Below are 6,864 nucleotides of genomic sequence, written 5' to 3'. Positions count from 1 at the left end.
GATCAACTCGATACTCCCTAGCCCCCAACAGCCTTTTTTTTCATAACACTTTAACCAGAGTGATGGGAGAGCGGCATTTCAGAAAACGTGCTTATCTCGGCGAGAAAAAGCGATTTCGGCAATAAAATTTAAAACGCGTGTAAAACATAAACCAAACGATGAAATTGGTTATTTCTTCATGTATAATGATCAACTCGATACTCCCTAGCCCCCAACTGCCTTTTTTTTCATAACACTTTAACCAGAGTGACGGGAGAGCGGCATTTCAGAAAACGTGCTTATCTCGGCGAGAAAAAGCGATTTCGGCAATAAAATTTAAAACGCGTGTAAAACATAAACCAAACGATGAAATTGGTTATTTCTTCATGTATAATGATCAACTCGATACTCCCTAGCCCCCAACAGCCTTTTTTTTCATAACACTTTAACCAGAGTGACGGGAGAGCGGCATTTCAGAAAACGTGCTTATCTCGGCGAGAAAAAGCGATTTCGGCAATAAAATTTAAAACGCGTGTAAAACATAAACCAAACGATGAAATTGGTTATTTCTTCATGTATAATGATCAACTCGATACTCCCTAGCCCCCAACAGCCTTTTTTTTCATAACACTTTAACCAGAGTGACGGGAGAGCGGCATTTCAGAAAACGTGCTTATCTCGGCGAGAAAAAGCGATTTCGGCAATAAAATTTAAAACGCGTGTAAAACATAAACCAAACGATGAAATTGGTTATTTCTTCATGTATAATGATCAACTCGATACTCCCTAGCCCCCAACTGCCTTTTTTTTCATAACACTTTAACCAGAGTGACGGGAGAGCGGCATTTCAGAAAACGTGCTTATCTCGGCGAGAAAAAGCGTTCGGCAATAAAATTTAAAACGCGTGTAAAACATAAACCAAACGATGAAATTGGTTATTTCTTCATGTATAATGATCAACTCGATACTCCCTAGCCCCCAACAGCCTTTTTTTTCATAACACTTTAACCAGAGTGACGGGAGAGCGGCATTTCAGAAAACGTGCTTATCTCGGCGAGAAAAAGCGATTTCGGCAATAAAATTTAAAACGCGTGTAAAACATAAACCAAACGATGAAATTGGTTATTTCTTCATGTATAATGATCAACTCGATACTCCCTAGCCCCCAACAGCCTTTTTTTTCATAACACTTTAACCAGAGTGACGGGAGAGCGGCATTTCAGAAAACGTGCTTATCTCGGCGAGAAAAAGCGATTTCGGCAATAAAATTTAAAACGCGTGTAAAACATAAACCAAACGATGAAATTGGTTATTTCTTCATGTATAATGATCAACTCGATACTCCCTAGCCCCCAACAGCCTTTTTTTTCATAACACTTTAACCAGAGTGACGGGAGAGCGGTATTTCAGAAAACGTGCTTATCTCGGCGAGAAAAAGCGATTTCGGCAATAAAATTTAAAACGCGTGTAAAACATAAACCAAACGATGAAATTGGTTATTTCTTCATGTATAATGATCAACTCGATACTCCCTAGCCCCCAACAGCCTTTTTTTTTCATAACACTTTAACCAGAGTGACGGGAGAGCGGCATTTCAGAAAACGTGCTTATCTCGGCGAGAAAAAGCGATTTCGGCAATAAAATTTAAAACGCGTGTAAAACATAAACCAAACGATGAAATTGGTTATTTCTTCATGTATAATGATCAACTCGATACTCCCTAGCCCCCAACAGCCTTTTTTTTCATAACACTTTAACCAGAGTGACGGGAGAGCGGCATTTCAGAAAACGTGCTTATCTCGGCGAGAAAAAGCGATTTCGGCAATAAAATTTAAAACGTGTGTAAAACATAAACCAAACGATGAAATTGGTTATTTCTTCATGTATAATGATCAACTCGATACTCCCTACCCCCCAACAGCCTTTTTTTTCATAACACTTTAACCAGAGTGACGGGAGAGCGGCATTTCAGAAAACGTGCTTATCTCGGCGAGAAAAAGCGATTTCGGCAATAAAATTTAAAACGCGTGTAAAACATAAACCAAACGATGAAATTGGTTATTTCTTCATGTATAATGATCAACTCGATACTCCCTAGCCCCCAACAGCCTTTTTTTTCATAACACTTTAACCAGAGTGACGGGAGAGCGGCATTTCAGAAAACGTGCTTATCTCGGCGAGAAAAAGCGATTTCGGCAATAAAATTTAAAACGCGTGTAAAACATAAACCAAACGATGAAATTGGTTATTTCTTCATGTATAATGATCAACTCGATACTCCCTAGCCCCCAACAGCCTTTTTTTTCATAACACTTTAACCAGAGTGACGGGAGAGCGGCATTTCAGAAAACGTGCTTATCTCGGCGAGAAAAAGCGATTTCGGCAATAAAATTTAAAACGCGTGTAAAACATAAACCAAACGATGAAATTGGTTATTTCTTCATGTATAATGATCAACTCGATACTCCCTAGCCCCCAACAGCCTTTTTTTTCCATAACACTTTAACCAGAGTGACGGGAGAGCGGCATTTCAGAAAACGTGCTTATCTCGGCGAGAAAAAGCGATTTCGGCAATAAAATTTAAAACGCGTGTAAAACATAAACCAAACGATGAAATTGGTTATTTCTTCATGTATAATGATCAACTCGAGTCGAGCTCCAGGGAGAGAGGCTGATTTTTCGCTTTTTGAGGCCGACCGACGAAATGGCGCGGGGCGGACTCAAAAGCTCGCAGAGCCGTAGGCACATAGAAAAGTTTCGCCTTTGGCTGTGAGCTCCAGGGGGAGAGGCTGGTTTTGCGTTATTTCAGGCCGGCTGGAGAACCGGCGCGGGTCGGACGCACAATCCCCGCAGAGCCGTGGGCACTGAAGGAATATAAGAATTTGATCTTGAAATAGTTCATTAGACATCTTGTGCATGAGAGTATGAAACTGCTGAGTGTGTGACAGTGGGAACAAAACAAAATATGTGGTTGGTGCGAGGACGTCTGCGTTCCAGAACAAAAAGATCATCCAGGAGCAGCAACAAGGACGACCCACAGGGCCATCTGATCGATAACAACAATTGGTGACCCTATATGGAAAACTACAACCAGGAGGAGCGAGCAAGTTATTCGGCAGGAGAAGAAAGACCAATGAGAGCAAGCTAAAGTTAACTGCAGTTTACACATAGCCAATAGAATAATGATAGAATGCCTTTGCTGATGTGCCATTTGCATATTGTGTAGTATAACTAATGGCTGGGCAACTCGGATGTAGAGTACGTCTGCTGGTGGCAACAGAGGCGTACAGAGGTGTATTGAGAGGGACCCGAGACCCAGGTGATGTATTAGATTTGTGTGTTAGGAATAAATCCACTCGTGTGTGAAAATGCCGGCTTCCTGATACCTTTCTATTGCAGAACGAGCGCGCATATTGTTGGATGAGTGGCAGTTGGGTAAAGTCACAAATTGGAGTCAGATTAGTAACTCGAGTTCATGTTAAATTAGAAATATATTCCAACAATTTATGGTGACCCCGACGTGATGCATGAGAGGTAAAAGAGTCTGGGACTCTAAAGAAGTCTGGGACTTCGGTAACCACAAGAGTCTGGGACTCTGGGTCTGGGACCCACGTCCACACCAGGTGACGACCTGACAAAGACGCCACACGTCCCACCGTCTTTCCTCTTGGGCCCACAGTGAGACAAGGTAAGCAGATTCCTTTTCAAATTCTGCACATTGACAACACTAAATTATAAGAGGAAGGATGATCGGACCAGTGAAAGTGTGTAGTAGGGTATAAAATCTGGGATTTACCTACTAGAATAGTTTGGAACTATTTGCGGTTACTATACGGTTTAAAATCTGGGATTTACGTATCAGTACAAGTGTGGACTTAGTAGGGTATAAAATCTGGGATTTACCTACTAGAATAGTTTGGAACTATTCGTGGTTACGATACGGTTTAAAATCTGGGATTTACGTATCAGTGTGAAAGCAGTGTGAGTGGGAGTGGGAGTGAGAGTGTGGAATCTAAAATTGTTCTGCGTAAAAAGTGGTTGGGAGACACACGAGTGGATTTAAAGATGGCGGATAAGAGGAAGTGGGATAATGGTCTCGGGTCCCTCCAAATTAAAGGTCCCTCAGGATCCCTCCAAATTAAAGGTCCCTAAGGGTTCCCTTCAAATTAAGGGTCCCTTCAAATTAATGGAATAAAAAGTAAGAAAATTAAGAAGGAAAAAGAACGGTGTCAGAAGTTGTTTCTGAAATTAAAAAAGGATGAATTATTTCATGGAGAAAGAGCAAAATTAATATCCAAGATAGTTTAAAATGTAAAGATTGGAAAATAAGTGAAAGGCAGGATCCTGATCGAAATAAAAATCTAGATAAACGGATCAAACCCATGTAACAGAGTGGGAACCTGGCTGAAAAAAAAAAAAAAGAAACGGAAATTAGCTTAAATGTACAGGAGATATTCGCGTTAAAAGGAAAAGTAAGAGAGAAACACTGAAGTTAAAATTTGCAAAATAAAAGGAAAAGAATTACAAATAGCGTCTAAAAGTAAAATAGAGAATAAATCAGACAAGTAAGATGAGCAAAAAGGTGTTCTTAGTGTGCTCTTTGTGGTCGTTTATGTTGTGCACCAAACGTGTGTGTGCGTGTGTGCGCAGAGGATCCTCATGAATGAGTGTGTGGGTGTGTGTGTGTGTGTGTGTGTGTGTGTGTGTGTGTGTGTGTGTGTGTGTGTGTGTATGTATACGTGTGTGTGAGTGAGATGTGTGTCCTATGGAAGAAATTAGTCATGGAGAATGTTCAGGAGCCTGTTGAGCGATAATAGGGAAGTTGAGAAGTAGACGATGAGTATGTTTAAGTTGGTTGGAGAAACTAAGATGATTGAGGTGTGGCAGTAGAGAAAATAAGATGTGTGGCAGTAGAGACTATAAAGTGTGTGACAGAAAGTGACTAGAAAGGTGGCCTGATAGGATGAGAATAAGAGACAACAAAATGTTGTGTAGAAGACAGTGAAAGATGTTGAATGTGAACATGATGAAGGGGGAACAGTAAAGTAGGCCTGCCCTTTGAGAGGGTGAGATTGAGGAGCGTGCTGCGCTTGCGCGTAGTCGTGGGTCTGTGCTATGCTCGTGTGTGTGGTGGGCCGGCATCATGATTGTTGCAGGAAATGGCCAGCCTGTGAGCAATCAACATTGATGCCGCGTCCCCCCTCGTGTTATGGCTGCAGGTGAGGCAGAGAAAGTGTGAGGTTTTCAGAGAATGTTTGAAGAAGAGTGATGCACATTTGCATGAAGGATAGAAGGCGCTGATGAAAAAAAAAGTATAACCAAAACGTCATCCTCTATGACGTTTGCGCAGCGTTATTTGTTGGTATTGTTTGTGAGCTGTGTCTCTGCTGTTTTTTGTGTTGTCTGTGTGCTGTCAGTGTTATGTGTTAAAAAGATGAAATTGGCTAAAATAGGTAAATAAAAAGAATTTATTAGACTGTAGTCTATCTGATTTGCACCGCAAAACAAAAGCAATTTTGAAAGATGTGTCAAATTAAATGATAATGTAATCGTATGTCGTAATACAACACCTTATATGGGTTCTCTAAGTTATATAAACATACATTTTGTAGAGCTTGTTTGACATGTGCTAAAGAGAATCCATAGGGTTATAATGCCTGATCATAATAGATGCATTCTCAAAATGGATTGAATTGTTTCAAAATTAACACTGAATGCCTTAACAGTGGCAAAAACGTTATGTAAAGAAACAATGACGTTATTGCATGTTAGGTGGCCATCTTGGTTGCCGTTTTGTTAACTTTAACAATATGGTATTTGTGGGAACTCAGAGTCATAATGAATAGGGGAGAGATGAGTTGGCAATTTATATAGAACACTCTCAAAATTATGCTGCATTGTGTTGATTTAAAAAAGATCAATTTGGCCTTTGCAGTGTGATCCGCTGTGTTGCATCTGGCCATGGAGAAAGTATGATGTTTATTTGTGTACTTTGTCAACAACCGATGTAGATGTTAACGAATGAAATTAATATCTTTAAAATGAATGTGGATTGAGACCACAGGTAAACACCCAGGCAGCTACCCTGAAGCTGAGATGATGTTCAGGACGGCGATGCTGAACGGCCTCCCAAATGAGGTGCAAGCGATTATGAGAGTTGATCCGGACATTTTGGTCTGTCCGGAACCGAGATTCAAGAGGCATTTGATACACCATTGCCGCATCTACATGGAAAAAGCAAATAAAGATCAAAAGGAAACTGACGCTCTGGCGACTAGTTTGGTTAAATTACAGTTGGCAAAGTTGCATGGTGAGGCAAAACAAGAAAAGGTTAAACAAAAACAGATGTATCAGACTCCAGTGGGGGCTGGACGGGGCCGAGGCCAAGGGTTCCGTGGTGGATACAGAGGGCGTGGTCGTGGCGCCCCCCTGGGACGAGGGCGGAATTGGTTCGCTCTAGGGACTTGCTTCAACTGTGGGTCCCCTGATCACTGGGCACGAGATTGTAATGGCAACCCACCACCACCAGGGGCGGAGCAGCAGAACCAGCAAGCAGGGCCACCACACCAAAGGGGACCGCAGCAGCCCCGCCCGTGGCCACAGCCGAATCCACAGGGGCAGTATTACCAAGCCGACCCGTGGTACGGCCCGGACGAATAGGGGGGCCTGGGAAGCTCGGGAAGCACTGGTCAGGCAGAGCCAATGCTTCGGTTGACAGTGGCAGACACTCCGGTCCAGATGTTGGTGGACACTGGAGCAACACATTCATCAATCAACATGCCACTGCCAAGTACAGCGTTGTCGAAACGAGTTACAACGTTGGTCGGCTTCTCGGGACGTCCTCAGACTCTGCCCTTTACTCGGCCATTGAAAACGGAAATCACA

The sequence above is a fragment of the Syngnathus leptorhynchus genome, unplaced genomic scaffold, assembly GCF_054491065.1.
Source record: "Syngnathus leptorhynchus isolate UIUO unplaced genomic scaffold, UIUO_Slep HiC_scaffold_126, whole genome shotgun sequence".
Lineage (NCBI taxonomy): Eukaryota > Metazoa > Chordata > Actinopteri > Syngnathiformes > Syngnathidae > Syngnathus > Syngnathus leptorhynchus.
Note: the sequence above shows the minus strand (reverse complement) of the source record.